General features: G+C 44.6%; 1 pseudogene; it reads right to left on the bottom strand.

The window, feature by feature from the left end:
• Positions 1-4,627: 4,627 nt before the first annotated feature.
• Positions 4,628-17,340, bottom strand: part of LOC126993758 (histone deacetylase 6-like) — a 35,697-nt pseudogene continuing 22,984 nt past the window's right edge.

Genomic DNA, 17,340 nt, shown 5'->3' with positions numbered 1-17,340 from the left:
TCAGCGACGGACATCTTGGCAGAGAAAAGGTCAGCCAGGAGCTCTGCCTTCTTCCTGCTGCTGGTGGCTGTGGTGCCATCCTGCTTGGTGAGGGGAGGGATTGTTTCTTGGTGGCTGCTGCCTTGCTTTTCCTTAACAAGGGTCCACCAGGTCTTGCTGCCCACCCCTGGCCCACACAGCTTGGCGCGGAGGTCTCTTTCCCACCTCCGTTTCGCCCATTTACTGGTGGCCACCATATTGTTGCACGCTGCTCGATGCAGGGCTTTGTTGCGGCGGGATGGGCTCCTTTTGTAGCGGAGCCACGCAGAATATTTTCTTTCTGCAGCAAGACGGCAGCGGTAACCAAACCAGGGCTGATCGGTGGGCTTGGAGGTGTACTGGCGGTGTGGAATGTGCTCTCGTTGGAGAGCTTTGAGACGTTCAGTAAAGGCCTTCGCCATGGGCTCTGCTCGCCCAGACAGAAGGGTGTGCCAGTCTGTTTGCTGCAGGTCTCTTTTAAGGGAGGGCCAGTCAGCTCTGTCCCACAGCCAGATAGTGTGGGAAGTGGCCTCGTCCCGCGCCACGCCCACGTCTGCTCGGGTCAGGATGGCGTGGTGGTCAGAGCTGCCTACCGGCCCAAGCTGTTGGCACGTGACCCTGCCCTCTCCCAGGTCCGAGATAACGGGATCCAGCGTCCCGCCTCGCTCATGGGTCGGGAAGGTGACATGATCTGTCAGACCCTGCACCGTTAGGAGATTCTTGTAAGCGGCTCCCTCCATGTGCTGGTTTAAGTCACCCACGATTAGGACATGACTGCAGCGATGGCGAGTCAGCAGGTCGTCCATTTGCTCCGTCAGAATCACCCACGATTAGGACATGCCTGCAGCGATGGCGAGTCAGCAGGTCGTCCATTTGCTCCGTCAGAAAAAATTCTCTCTCTCTCTCTCTCTCTCTCTCTCTCTCTCTCTCTCTCTCTCTTCTCTCTCTCTTCTCTCTCTCTTCTCTCTCTCTCTCTGCGAGTAGCCTAAGAAACAAATTTGATGAACTGAGATGTCTTGCTCTAACAGAAAATTTTGACATAATTGCTATAACCGAAACATTTATCGACACCACAAATATTGATTTAAGTTCCGAATACAACATAGATGGCTACAGACTCTTCAACAAAGATCGTATAAACCGTAGAGGCGGTGGCGTCGCCCTTTATGTCAAAAGCTATTTGCAACCCACTGACAAAACACCGGGAAACAGTAATGTTGAACATTTGTGCGTGCGAGTAAACATTGCAAAAGTCAATTTAAATATATCTGTCACCTACAGACCTCCCGGGCAATCACTCGATGACGACCTTGAAATGTACAGCGTCTAAAGGCAGTCACTTAATAACGACGACTCACTGATATTAGGAGACTTTAACCTCCCCCATATCGACTGGGCGACACTGTCAGGTACAGAAGGCGAGTCACATAGAATGATCGAATTTCTAGAAGAAAATTATCTAAGCCAAATGGTTTCTGAGCCAACTCGACAAAATAATATACTCGACCTTGTTATAACGACCCAAGACAACCTAGTCAGTAGTGTCACGGTAGGTGAACACCTCGGTTCTTGCGATCATAAATTAGTGCGCGTCGACATTAGAGCTCAATCATCAGTGACTGAAAATAAAGTAAAGGTGCCCAATTTCAAAAGAGCTAACTTCGTAGAAATCCGACAAAAACTAACATAAATACAACTATCAGATGACGGCAACGTAGATGAGGCCTGGCTAAGCCTTAAAAATCACTTACACACTCAGCAGAACACATTCGTCCCCTTGTGCGAGAAGCGAATTAACACTAATAAAAGCCCACCGTGGTTTAATAGCGAAATTAAACAATCAGTCAATGAAAGAAAATTGTTTTACAGGTTAAAGAAAGAACAAAGCACGCCCGAAAACATTAGACTTTATAATGATGCCAGGCGACGAGTAAAAAGACTAGTAGGTCAGGCAAAGCGTAGATATGAAGAAAATATTGCAGCCAACTGTAAAAATAATCCGAAATCTTTCTTCAGTTACATAAACAACAGAAAGGCGATCAAAAGTGGTATTGGACCTTTAACAAACAGCGACGGTGCACTAGTGACTGACAGCCAACACATTGCAAACCTCTTAAACAATTACTTTTCCTCGGTGTTTAATACTAACAGTCTTCCTCTCGCTACCACCAACACCAGTACTATTGTAAATCTCGAGCATGCATTGCCTAATTTTGAAATAACAACCGATGAAGTCCTTAAAACTCCATTCACTTAAAACAAATAAAAGTCCCGGACCCGACAAAGTATATCCTATACTGCTTAAAGAAACAAAGAGCGAAATACTCTCCTCCCTCACAACCGTATTCAATATGTCCTTGCGACAAGGCATCGTCCCTTCGGATTGGAAAAAGGCTAACGTGACACCGATTTTTAAGAAAGGAGACAAAAAAATACCAGGTAACTACCGACCCATTAGTCTAACTTCAATTGTAGGTAAGCTACTCAAGAGCATAATTAGAGACAAAATTGTGAGTTACCTCGAAAGCCACTCATTAATTGGAGATTCACAACATGGCTTCCGTAACAAAAGATCCTGCCTGTCAAACCTACTGACCTTTTATAACGATCTCTTCTCAATTTATGACGTAACCAAATCAGTGGACGTAGTCTATCTTGATTTCCAGAAAGCGTTTGATAAAGTCCCACATCATAAATTACTTTATAAATTGAAGCAAATAGGCATTGACGGTCAAGTAAACCAATGGATCGCGAATTGGTTGAGCAACAGACAACAAAGAGTTGTGATTGACGGATTTAACTCAGAGTGGGCGCCGGTCACTAGTGGCGTCCCTCAGGGCTCGGTTCTTGGCCCAGTGCTCTTCATTATTTACATCAACGACGTGGATGTTGGACTCAATAATCGCATTAGTAAATTTGCAGACGACACAAAGATTGGTAACTCGGTTCTCACTGACAAAGACAGGCAAAGCCTCCAAGAGGATCTGCACAAAATTTCAGCCTGGTCGGATAAATGGGAGATGCCCTTTAACGTAGACAAGTGCCAGGTCCTTCAAGTTGGAACAAAAAATAAGAAGTTCGATTACGAGATACTCGGCGTTAAACTCACAAGCGTTCAATGCGTTAAGGACCTGGGGATTAAAATCGCGTCAAACCTCAAATTCTCACATCAATGCATCGATGCAGCAAATAAAGCGAACAGAATGTTGGGCTTCATTAAAAGAAACTTTTTATTCAAGAATAAAGATGTAATACTCCCGCTCTACAACAGTTTAGTCAGACCCCACTTGGAATATGCGGTACAGTTTCGGTCTCCCCACCATGTAAAGGACATTGCTAAACTAGAAGGTGTTCAGCGTCGAGCAACAAAAATGATCCCTTCCTTGCGCAACAAATCCTACGAAGAAAGGCTTTCCACCCTTAACATGTTCTCTCTTGAGAAACGTCGGTTTAAAATACTTAATGGTTTCACGAATGTAGACAGAACAAAATTGTTTATGATCGATGACACTTTGCGAACTAGGAACAATGGCACAAAACTCAAATGTAGACAAGTAAATTCAGACTGCACCAAATTTTTCTTCACCAACGTTGTAGTGCGAGAATGGAATAAGCTCCCACCGTCAGTGGTCCAGTGTAACACGATTGACTCCTTTAAAAACAAGCTCGACCGTCACTTCCTTCAACTTAATATTAACTAGAGTAGAAAAGCAACGTTTTGGAGCCATCTGATTAATGTAAAATCACTTAGGTTTAAGGACAGACCACCTAGTCTGGACCATGGGGTCTGTGTGGTCTGATTTTCTATGTAAATCTATGTAAATCTCTCTCTCAGGATCAACAGGATGCCCCCCACAGTATGTTGACAACCCCCACAGACATATGCCGCCACAGACACATATATGGGTTCCCCCCCCCCCTCTTTCTCTCTCTTTAGAGCTAATTCTTTCTCATTATTTTTATTATTTCTCTTCCTATCAGAACCCCAACAAAAGATGAAGAAGATGATGAAAGAGAAGAAGAAGGAGGAAGTGAAGAGAAGTTTGTCTTTCAATAATAATAATAAAATATATGTTTAAAGAAGTCAGTTTAAATTCTGTCCATATAACACGCACACACACACACACACACACACACACATATACCCTCTCCTCCTCTTCCTTCTCTTCTTTTCTTCTTCTTCTGCTTCTTTCTGCAATACATTAAAACATATTACTATTCAAATCTAGAAGAGGAGGAGGAAGAAGAGGGAAGGAGAGAGAGAGAACAGAGTGGACCAAGGGAGATAGAGTGAGGGAGGAGAGAGAAGAGAGAGAGAAGTAAAGAGTGGTGGAAAGAAGGAGGAGGGAAAAGGTGGATAAAGAAGGGAATGGAAGAGGGAGAGGGAGAAGGAGGAGAGGAGGGAGGGAAGGAAAGAGAAGCGATTCTAACATAAGGAGAGATTTGGAGGAGGAGGGTGAAGAATGTAATGAAGGAAGAAAGGAAGAGAGAGAGAGGAGGAGGAGGAGAAGGAAGAAGAGATATTATGAAAAAAAACTAATATAAATCAAAATAAACCTTCTATTCCTTCTATTATCTCCTACTAATCACCAAGTCTATTATACTGATGCTAGATGTAGACAACCTCTCCCTGACTCTGCTCCAGGGAGACAAGGAGGCGCCACTATAAACACTCATCTGCGCCAGAACGGGCTGGGCCGACCACCAGGCCCCACCGGGAAGAAGCCTTGGGCCGACCATCAGGCCCCACCGGGAAGATGCCAAACGGCGCAATAGGCAGCGACGTAAAAAAAAAAAAAGTGTGAGGGGCAGTAAAAAAAGTAACCTTGCCCAGGGTCAGGCACCACAAGGACTCAAACTACAAGAAAAGACTGCAAAACATAGAGAGGATAATGTGTTTTTCTTCTTACTGTCTGACAACAACAATATCTATAGCCACTGAGAACTGAAGAAATGTTTTGAGAGATCTAACTAATACATCTCCAATATATAGTTCTGGAAATGAGGCAGCTTTCTATATTATGTACTGACAACACTATCAGGCACAGAACACACCAGCAGGACATGAGGGATAACTTTCACCAGTCCTGCCCCTTAACCCCTTGACTGGATTTCCTACAAGAAGACCTCACCAAGCTACAGCTACAAGCTACAATTCACTGAAGAAAAATGTAAAGTCTTGCACCTTGGGAGGGAATATCCAGCACACCAATACCACATGGGAAACACTCCACTATCACCACAGAGGCAGAGAAAGACCTGGGAGTGTATGTTACCAGGCTACCAGTGAAGGCAAAATCCGTGCCAATTGCAGTGGTCGGACTAAAGACCCCCACACTCACCTTGAAGCAGAGCGCCAGCCAGTAGCAGCTGTGGGTACGGATGACGCCATTGGTGGTCTGCACGGCACTCTTGTTGGGCACCAGCTGGGGCTCAAGGGGGGGCAGCAGATCCCCCAGCAAGGCCTTGGCACACAGCATCATACAGTAGCTGATGGTGGTGAGGTTGAAGCCGCCCTCCAGTGCCAGAACTATGCGGTCCTCGGCCAGGCCAGACAGAAGGGCCATTATATGTCCACAGCAACCAGGACTCACGCGGCAACCTGGGAGTGTGTGTGAGGCTGTTACTTTAGGTATGAGATGCATGAATGGAGGAATAAGGGAGGAGGAAGAGAAAGGGAGTCCTTTAATATGGAATGCTGTGTTACTTTGGGTATGAGATGCATGAAGGGAGGAATAAGGGAGGAGGAAGAGGAAGGGAGTCCTGTAATATGGAATGCAATGGTTAGGCTGTGTTACTTTAGGTATGAGATGCATGAAGGGAGGAATGGGGGTGAGGAAGAGGAATGGAGTTATTCACTATGGAATGCAATGGTCTGAGATGACAATACACCAGGATACAATATAAGGAGACTACAAAATGCTTCATTGCATGCACATGGCAGCCCCTGAAGATGAGTTATTAAGGCAGATAAAAAATAAATAAATAAAAAAAGTAAAAATAACTACAGAAATTTTGGATAAGAAAGACACTAAAGGAATAAAGAGAGGAAAACAAGAAACCCAAACAGTGAAGGAGTGAACTGAAAATATAATAATGGAGAGAGAACTGAACTGAACTGAACAGATAGTGACAGAAAAAGAGACAGAGGCAGCAGCAGGTAGTCATACAGATAGTGACACCATCCACCAACCTCCAAGTGGGTCCCCGCACCAACATCAAGGCTGGCAGTGACCAGGACCAGCTGTGGGTTGAACTGGAAGGCCACGGGCAGCACCACCTGAGTGAGAGCCTCTGCGTCACCCATGCCACTCTGAAACAACACAAGAAAAACACTGTGGCTTTAGTAAACACGACTTCTTCCTCCTGAACTGTGGCTGGGAGGAAGGACACTGGACGATGAAATACCAGAGCTGAGGACCATAACTGATTCTTGCATTGGGAGCTTGGATAGCAGGGAGAACCTTCATGTGCTGGACAGGGCTGTGTGGATCTAGACATTGATCACTGGGAATCATAACAGGAAAAGAAGAAAGTGTCAGGTAATTGTGACTGAATAAAAATGCAATACTTCGGCACCAGTGTGGGGAGAAAAATACTCAGAGGACTTAGTACTCAAGGGTTAATTTCCTGATTTGTAGCTGGGAGGAAAGACACGGGGTGGTGGAATAGCTGAATCAAGGGTTTACCTGTTACATCTCTCTCTCTCTCTCTCTCTCTCTCTCTCTCTCTCTCTCTCTCTCCCCCCCCCCCCTGCCAGCCTAGTTTCCTTTTTATCATTCCTTCTTTCCCTAAATTTCCCTGGACTCTTCCCTTCTTTCTCCATTTAATTATTCCTCTTTCTCCTCCTCCCTTCTACCATCTTTCCAGGCCTCCTTTTCCTTCCTTCCTTTTTTTTCCAAGTGAGGGCTGGAGCACTATTTCAAGTTGTTAATATTTAGAACAATCAAGGCACCTCTCCCTCTGAAACTGATTTCTCTTTTGGCCACCTAGGCAATTATAGATAAGTAAAATATTGTGCCAAAATTGTTCCTGGTCCATGTAATGTGTCTATGTATTTTTTTTTGGGGGGGAAAAAGGACGGACTCTATCTACTTTACCTCCCTTTAATACAACCTTGGTGATGCTGCTGTTATGTCCATTTATTCTGTTTGTCTCACAGTAAGCGAACTGCATTGCATTTCTTTCCTCTCCCTCTTCCTTCTCTCCCTTTTCCTGAATGGTTCCTGTCTCTTGAGGGAAACAACCTCTCTCGAAATAGCTGTTCATTTATTTGGGAAAAAACAAACTCTGGGCACCTGGTTCATAGATGTCATCATCTGATTAACCTTAAAAGATGCAGCATTGAAAGACTCCATCTGACATCTTCACTACCAGGTCAATGAACACAGTACAGATAAACTTATCAATTCATGAAAGGTAATACAGCAAATGTCAGGAGATAACTGGGAGAGCCTACCTATCACACTATCTATCTATCTATCTCTCTAGCTATCTATCTAGGCATAGTATTCGGACATGAAGAGCTCTCAGGTCAAAGGCAGGTCCGGTGAGGGTCAGAGAGTAGGACATGAAGCAAGCGACCAGTGAGCAGCATTCTCAAACTGCAACAATGTCTGTATAAAAGTAATTCCAAAAAAGGGTCAAGGGAAACTTGGTCCCATGAAGGTGCAGCACACTTGTTAACTCCTTGGCTGCAGATTTCCAGCCAGAAGACAGACCTCACCAAGCTACAGGAGTGGAACGAAAATGTCTGCTACAATTCAATGAAGAAAAATGTCCTGCACCCTGGGAGGGGATATCCAGCACACCAATACCACATGGGAAACACTCCACTATCCACCACAGAGGCAGAGAAAGACCTGGGACTGTATGTTACCAGGCTACCAGTGAAGGGATATCCAGCACACTAATACCACATGGGAAACACTCCACTATCCACCACAGAGGCAGAGAAAGTCCTGGGAGTGTATGTTACCAGGCTACCAGTGAAGGGATTGTGATGATATGGAAACACTTGGTTGCGGCTACCCAAGCTTTACTTAGCTTAAAACCTTGGTACAGTCTGGAAACAGAACATAACTTCAGTACCAACATAACACTCCCCATGAACACTCCAGTAAACAAATGACACTTGTTAGTTATAGAACACACATCCTACAAGAGCACACAATCCATACCTAATAAATAATACCCTAAACGACAAGAAACTTATAATGATTACCAGCAAGATCCTTGAGTGTATACGTGGAGCCGTCGCCTGCTCTGGACTGAAGGTCCCGTATGTAAACAATGTATGAGAAGGGCTCGCATCAAGTATGAAAAGCCGCAGTAGCAAAATACATATTCCTAATATCACATTCTTCCCCCCTAAAAGAAAAACACAGAATAATAGAAACAATGGAATACTGAATCAAATCTAGTCCCAGCCATATCGGACAGGAGGTTTGGAAATCTGACTGGATCTTCTTAGTTCTGGTACAGTAGCATCCTTATTCATTGACCCTGGACTTGGTGGATCCACAACACCCACCTCTTCTTGCAGCACTGGTGCTGGCGACACCTCTCCGTCTGGTACCTTAGTGCAGGCCGGGTGAACAATGCTTGGTTCCTCAGTTACACTTGGACGGACAACCTGACCTTCAGGACATGGGGCCAGATCACGAACAGACACAGTTGACTCTCCCATTTGTATGTCTAATATTTGCATATGTTGGATTACTGTCGATCAGTTCAACTTCATCTACAAGTGACTCATTCTTATTTCGCACAAACCTCCTCAGCAATACAGGTCCAGGAGTCATTAACCACGCGGGTAAGGAGCTTCCATGAGTTGAGCGGCGCTGGAACACGAAGAATCGTTCATGTGGTGTGGTGTTTGTAGATGTGCACAGCAGTGACCTCAGGGAATGTAATACATCTAGAAGGACTTTTTCCAGTGGGTGTCAGGCAAGTTATGGGACTTAAGAGCTAGTTTAACTGCCTTCCATATGGTACCATTGAATCTCTCTACCTGACCATTACCTGCTGGGTGATATGGAGTTGTACGGCTGGTTGCCACTCCCTTTTGAGAAAGATACGTTTTGAGATCTTTAGACATAAAGGAAGCACCTTGGTCAGAATGAATGTAGTTTGGCATTCCACACAGGCAAAAAACCTGTTCCAAGCACTTAATTACAGTCTCAGTACTCATGTTGGGACATGAGAAAACAAAAGGAAACCGTGAAAATTCATCAACAGCTGTAAACATGTAGGGGTTACGCGTCACTGTAGGTAGAGGTCCCTTGAAATCAATGCTGAGTCGCTCCATAGGTTGGGTTGCCTTTATAAGGGTCCCTTCGGCAGGCCGGTAGTACCGAGGCTTTATTTCTGCACAAGTTCTACAACAGGGCCGTGCAGAGGGGGGGGCGGAGGGGGCTCGAGCCCCTGCCCCTTTGAACCTTGATGCCCGAAGTGCCCTTTTGCAGCATTTAAGGGGCGCCAAATTGAAGCTGAAAGTCATGAAATAACTAACCCGTAACTTCAAATCTTAGTTTTTTTTTTTCTTTTTTTGTGTATGTGTTTTATATATACTTAATGGTTGACTAGTTGTTTAATACCAGCATTTATTATAATAATAATTTTTATGTTATCACCGTAATTCAGCAATTCAGCCTGTTATAGTCAGGTATGCTTTTGTATCCTTTCTCAAATTCATGCTCCATGTGCCCCTTTTAAACTTTTGAGCCCCTGCCCCTCCAATGGTCTCTGCACGGCCCTGTTCTACAAGATGCACAGGTCCTTTTGACATCCTCTGTAGAAAAGGGCAGATTCTTGGACCTTACAAAGTGTAACAGTCGGGTTACTCCAGGGTGGCAGAGTCCATTATGAAGGTCAGCAAGTGTAGATGTAGGGGAAGCTGAGCAGCAGAAGGCTCTGGTAAGAGTGTCAGGTACCACATTTTCTTTCCCTGGTCGATAGCGTATGTTATAACTAAAGGCTGCAAGCTCCACCCTCCACTCGTGTATCTTGCTGTTCTTTATCTTGGTACGTTTCCTGTTGTCTAACATAAATGCTACAGAGCGTTGGTCAGTAACTAGAGTGAAGTGGCGCCGGGCTAGGTAGTGGCTCCACCGACGCACTGCTTCAATTATGGCGGTAGCTTCTTTCTCTACAATGTGGTAGTGGAGTTCACTCCCTTGCAGCTTTCTGGACATAAAAGCAACAGGTCTGCCACCCTGGTTGAGTACTGCTGAAACTGCTACATCAGATGCATCACACTCAACTTCAAAGGGCAAGTTTTCATCAACAGAATGAAGGGTGGTCTCCTCAAGCTCCCTTTTGAGCAGATTAAAAGCATCTAGTGCTTTATCATCCAGGGGAAATTTCTTAGCAGCTGCTAGTGGTTGAATTTTGTCAGAGAAGTCTTGGATCCACTTTGCATAATATGCAAACATCCCTAGGGTTCTCCTTAAAGACCCAAAGTCTTTCGGAGGAGGTAATTCCTGTAATGGACGAAGCCTCTCAGGATCTGGCCTAATAATGCCATTCCCCACACAGTATCCTAGAACATTGATGGAATACACAGACCTGACAGTCTTTGACTCGTTGAGAGTTAACCGTTTTTGTTCAACAACTTTAAGAAAATGCTTTACATTTCGATCATGCTCCTCTTGGGTACGGCCAGCAATTGTTATGTTGTCAAGGTAAGGGAAGGCCCCTTGTAAGTTCTCCTCAAGTACTAGTTTGTCCATTGCTCGCTGGAAAGCGGCTACTCCATTCGTGACTCCGAAAGGGACCCTGCAGCATTGGTACAGACCTCCATTGGCCTCAAATGCTGTATATTTTCTATCTGACTCCTTAATTGGTATCTGATGATAGGCACTTTTCAGGTCAAATGTAGAGAACACCTTGTACTGTGCAAGCCTATTAACCATATCATCAATCCGTGGTAACGGGTATGCATCCAGTTCAGTATACTGATTTATTGTCTGTGAGTAGTCAATACACATTCTCTTCTTATGCCGATTAGTGGGGTCCTTCACAATTACTACTTGAGCTCGCCATGGGGATAGACTAGGCTCAATTATGCCTTCCATGAGTAACTTGTGGACTTCTTCCTCAATAAAGATCTGGTCATCCTTACTAAAACGTCTCGACTTGGTAGCAATTGGCCTACAGTTATGTGACATGCTGTGAAAAAGAGATGGTTCTTCTAGTGCTGCAGCCGTAAGGGCACAGTACCTATCATTACCATTTAAGGTCAGTCCCGCTTTAGGTCCACCAAATTGAAATTTCACACTCAGATGTTGACGCTGAAAATCCTGTCCAAGTATTACGTCAGCACACAAGTCCCTCAGTACCCCAAGGCGTGTGGCAGGATATGACTGATTATTGATATTCAGAACAATATCAGTAATAACATAACCCGGAGAACTAGTATTCAAAGATTTCTGAGCCATAGTAATGCCCTTACTGCTTGGATACACTTTTAGTTGCAGTTTCTGTGCAACTCTCTCACTTATGTAACTATCAGTGCTGCAGGAGTCCATAAGAGCACTCACCTTCTCACCTCTAATAGTTACTGTAGTTGCAGCCTGTGAGAGCCCATTAGGAACATTAGTCATTGTTGCTAGTACATGCGAGTTGAACACTGTTGCAACAGACCCTGAAGAGGGTTTAGACTTGCATACACGAGCAAAATGCCCCTTCTTAAAACACTTGTTGCATGTAGCTTCACGCGCTGGGCATGTACTCCGAGGATGACACAATCCACCACAAAAGAAACATTTCCTTCTTGCAGTGTAAGTAGCAGCCACAGCAGACTTCTCAGAAACATCAGGTAGGCAAGTGTCTTTACCACTGGTTACAGCATCCACCTCAGGAGTCTGGGAGCTCCCCAGTGAAGGAGTGTGAGGAGACAGGGGCGACTGTGAACTAACAGCAGCGGTCGTGTGTGTAGCCTGAGGGGCGTAGGCCTCAGCGTTCCGTTGTGCAAGGTCCAACGAATAAGCTTGATCATAGGCACTCTGTAGGTCAAGAGTATTGTTTTCCAGGAGACGCTGACGTATCATAGGTGACGTGAGACCATTGATGAAGGCATCCCGGATTAACTCCTCACGATACTGTTCAACACTGACAGCCTTCAGGTTACAATCTTTACTTAACCTTCGCAGTTCTCTTAAGAATTCATCTAACGTCTCACCTGCTTTTTGTCGCCTTGTTGCAAGTAGGTGCCTAGCAAAGATTTCATTTGGTGTTTTCACATACAGTTTTTCTAGTGTACCTATGGCTGAGTTAAAGTCTTCACATTCCTCAATGTAGTCAAACACGGTATGGGAAACACAGTTCACGAGAGTTCTAAATTTGTCAGGTCCCCTTTCCCCACACTCTTCGATGAAGTTCACAAACGTTCTGCGCCAGTGTCGCCACTCCTTCGCCGCAGTCGGAGAGCTGGGGTCGAGGTCCAACCGTGCAGGCTTCAGTACTCTCTCCATGGCAGGGTTGTTAAGCTAAGTAAATTGTGATGATATGGAAACACTTGGTTGCGGCTACCCAAGCTTTACTTAGCTTAAAACCTTGGTACAGTCTGGAAACAGAACATAACTTCAGTACCAACATAACACTCCCCATGAACACTCCAGTAAACAAATGACACTTGTTAGTTATAGAACACACGTCCTACAAGAGCACACAATCCATACCTAATAAATAATACCCTAAACGACAAGAAACTTATAATGATTACCAGCAAGATCCTTGAGTGTATACGTGGAGCCGTCGCCTGCTCTGGACTGAAGGTCCCGTATGTAAACAATGTATGAGAAGGGCTCGCATCAAGTATGAAAAGCCGCAGTAGCAAAATACATATTCCTAATATCACAGGGATATCCAGCACACTAATACCACATGGGAAACACTCCACTATTCACCACAGAGGCAGAGAAAGTCCTGGGAGTGTATGTTACCAGGCTACCAGTGAAGGGATATCCAGCACACTAATACCACATGGGAAACACTCCACTATCCACCACAGAGGCAGAGAAAGTCCTGGGAGTGTATGTTACCAGGATACCAGTGAAGGGATATCCAGCACACTAATACCACATGGGAAACACTCCACTATCCACCACAGAGGCAGAGAAAGTCCTGGGAGTGTATGTTACCAGGCTACCAGTGAAGGGATATCCAGCACACTAATACCACATGGGAAACACTCCACTATCCACCACAGAGGCAGAGAAAGTCCTGGGAGTGTATGTTACCAGGCTACCAGTGAAGGGATATCCAGCACACTAATACCACATGGGAAACACTCCACTATCCACCACAGAGGCAGAGAAAGTCCTGGGAGTATGTTACCAGGCTAACAGTGAAAGCCAAATCCGTGCCTGTCGCAGCAGACGGGCTAATATGTGAAATGTTCAACAAATAAATAGGAACCAAATATGAGGACACAGAGTCAAAGGAATGCAGTCATATGTAAAAAGACCCATTTTACTTATAAAAATTTAGTAGACTGAACATTCTAACACAGGGAAAACAAGAACATTTTGACCTCTCCCTTCCTATTGGAAAGATTCTACGAGCAAACCATTTTGTGACCATTACTCAACATCTGGAAGGGTAAAGTTTGACCAGGTGCAAAAAATATCAAACATGCACAAGAGAAAGGAAACTAGAACATAGTTATCTATGTGAAAGGTAGAAAAAGTATCTGCCTCTACTACACACCTAGGTCGGAATTGTCAAACGACTCCGCCCTTCACATCAACTATTTCCAGAGGGCAAAAACGAGACCAGTCGGGTTCTGATGCGTGTTGTTTAGGTTCACGGTACAGAGGAAGGGTCAAACCACCACCAGGACCATAAAACTACTCCAGGAAATGCCCAAAGCTCCTGTGAACGCCTCGATCGTTAAATAGGTGACCTTGGGCGTGGAAATGTTTGAGCATATGACCCCTAGACTGGTAGAGGGTGACCAGGGGCAAAAAATACTAAACATGCACAGGAGTATAGAAACAAGAACATTTTTATCTACCTGAAAGGTAGAACAACAGTCTCTGCATCTACTAAACACCTATAGGTCAGAATTGTCAGAAGCTTCCACCCCTTCACATCAACTATTTCCAGAGGCCAAAAAGGAGACCAGTCGGGTTCTGATGCGTGTTTTTTTAGGTTCACAGTACAGAGGAAGGGTCAAACCACCACCAGGGCCATAAAACTACTCCTGGAAATGCCCACAACTATCATGAACGCCTTGTCAAACAAGTGACCTTGGGCGCGGAAATGTTTAAGAATGTGACCCCTAGACTGGTAGAGGTTGACCAGGGGTAAAATAAATACACTGATCATGCACAAGAGGAGAGAAACAAGAACATTTTCATCATCTACCTCAAAGGTAAAATAACAAAGTGTCTGCATCTACTACACACCTACACTGGCCCTGTATTCTCAAACCTTTCGGCACCCAAGTACACATATTTAACAGGGCTTCCATAGGCGTTGTGGGCATTACTAGGGGTACATAGTGTACTGTGCCTGGTGGTAGTGTGGCCCTTCTTCTGTACCATGAATGTGAAAAAAACTCATGAAAACCCAATTAACCCCTTGACTAAGGATTTCCTACCAGAAGACCTCACCAAGCTACAGGAGTGGAACAAAAGGTGGCTGCTACAATTCAATGAAGAAAAATGTAAAGTCATGCACCTTGTTAGGGAATATCCAGCACATCAGTACCACATGGGAAACCAGGCTACCAGTGAAGGCCAAATCCGTGCCAATCGCAGCGGACGGGCTAGTCTTTTTCGGCCTTTGGAAATAGTTGATGTGGTGGGAGGTGGAAGCGTTGAGAATACCGACACTGGTGGAGACTAAAAGCTGACCGAGTGTGCTAAAAAAAATCTAGCGTTGACACAGGCACACACACTAAAAAAGGTCCTGCTCACCACCATCCTTTCCCCTGAAAAGAGGAGACAGAATGACCCACTTTGGCAAGACTCATGCATTTGGGAGTTAGCAGGTTATGTCTTCACGCATGCGGCAAAAAGTCAATTCCTGCTATACTTTTATTGGTGCAGAGAAGAGCAATGAAAAAAATGTCCTCGAAACACTTTTTTGATTTATGTGATGTTTCATTGATTTAGGTATTTATTGACTGATTTTTTTTTTTTTTTTTTTTGTGTGTGTGTGTGTGTGTGTGTGTGTGTGTGTGTGTGTGTGTGTGTGTGTGTGTGTGTGTGTGTGTGTGTGTGTCTGTGTGTGTCTGTGTGTGTGTGTGTGTGTGTGTGTGTGTGTGTGTGTGTGTGTGTGTGTGTGTGTGTGTGTGTGTGTGTGTGTGTGTGTGTGTGTGTGTGTGTGTGTGTGTGTGTGTGTCTGTGTATGTGTCTGTGTGTGTGTGTGTGTGTGTGTGTGTGTGTCGTCAGCAGAGATATGGCCCTCACCTTGTTCCAGGTAATGTTAATGTTGTAGCCTTGGCCAGGTCCCGTCCCCACTCGTCGTAGTTTGCGTCCTCAGAGGATGGGAAGAAGAGGCCGTGGTCGTGACGGTGGAGGGACACGTACAGCACCCTCGGCTCGGCCACAAACACGTGCTGGATGCCGCTGTCGTGGTGCACATCCCAGACCACCACCAGCACCCTGCAGGCCACAGAGACGGTGTTGAGAGTACAGTAGAATGCACACACACACACACACACACACACATACACACACATGTGTAGGCGAGATGTGAAAAAGTTTAGCTTCCCAAACAGAAGCATTGAGCTATGGAATAGACTGGAGGAGGAGGTGGTTTGTGCAAGAAACATTCATGATTTTAAGGAAAAGTTGGATAAGAGAGGATATAAAGACCGGACAGCGCGAGCGTAGCTCTTTTCCCGTATGTCACAACTAGGTATATACAACTAGGTAAATACACACCGACGGGACCACGTGAGCGTAAAGCCCAGGTCCTGTAAAACTACAACTAGGTAAATACACACACACATTCACACCACACACCCACATGCATACACTCACACACACACACAAACACATAACAATAAATCAAGGTGGACAGAAGGAACTAGTGGAGTCCCCCAAGGATCGGTGTTGGCTCCGATTATGTTTGCAATATATATAAGCGACATGACAGAAGGGGTGACAAGCTATATGAATATGTTTGCTGATGATGCTAAACTAATGAGGGTGGCTAATGAGGAAGACTGTGTAGCCCTGAGCCAAGATCTCGACAGAATAAACGAATGGTCACGAAAATGGGAAATGACATTCAATACAAAGAAGTGCAGTGTGATGGAGTTTGGTAAGAGCAGTAGACGAATATCGGGAACTACTCTGAGTAATGAAAGAATCATAAAAAAATGAAGAAAAGATCTGGGAGTGATCACAACAGACACGTTATCCTTTGGAAAGCATATAGACTGGATAACTGGGGAAACATACAATCTTCTAAGAAACATAAAAGCAGCATTTACATTTTAGATGAAGAAATGGTAAAGAAACTAATAACATCGATGATACGTCCAAGACTGGAATATGCAGCATTAGTGTGGTCACCTAGATTGAAGAAAGAAATTATAAATTTGGAAAGAATACAAAGAGCAGCGACTAAACTACCGGAAACTCTGAGAGAACATACTTATGAAGAAAAACTGAAGAAATTGGGACTAACAACACTGGAGAGAAGGAGAGAGAGAGAGGGGACCTAATAGCATTGTACAGGATACAAGAGGAATTGGAAAAATTGGACAGGGAAGACTTAGTGGAACGTGACAGAAGTGTGACAAGAGGGAATAGTAAGAAATTGAAGAAGAGCGACTGTAGGAGAGACGTCAAGAAATACAGTTTTCCATACAGAAGCACAACAACATGGAACGGACTTGACGAGGAGACTGTGTGTGCAAAAACGATTCATGAATTTAAAGCCAAACTGGATAATAAGCGTTATAGAGACGGGACAGCACGAGCCTAGTACGGCTCTTTTCCTGTATTTCACTACTAACTAAATACAACTAGGTAAACACACACACACACACACACACACACACACACACACACACACATATACACACACTCACACCAACACACACACACACACACACACACACAGGACAATAAAGAGAGGGAGAGAAGGAGGAAAATGATAACAGGAGATGAGAGATTTTTGATAAAGGAAGGAGAGATGGGATAAAGGAAAGAAGGACTATAAATAGATGATGCCAGATAGATAAAAGGAAGGAGACGATAAAGGAAGGAGATGGGAGAGAGGGAATGAAGAATAGAGATAGATAAGACCAAAGAGATTACAGATAAAAGAGGGAAGGAGAGATGGAAGAGAAAGAGG

This window comes from Eriocheir sinensis, unplaced genomic scaffold (assembly GCF_024679095.1).
Source record: "Eriocheir sinensis breed Jianghai 21 unplaced genomic scaffold, ASM2467909v1 Scaffold67, whole genome shotgun sequence".
In the NCBI taxonomy this organism is placed as follows: domain Eukaryota; kingdom Metazoa; phylum Arthropoda; class Malacostraca; order Decapoda; family Varunidae; genus Eriocheir; species Eriocheir sinensis.
The sequence above is the reverse complement of the archived record's forward strand: the minus strand, read 5'-3'. Positions and strand labels throughout refer to the sequence as shown.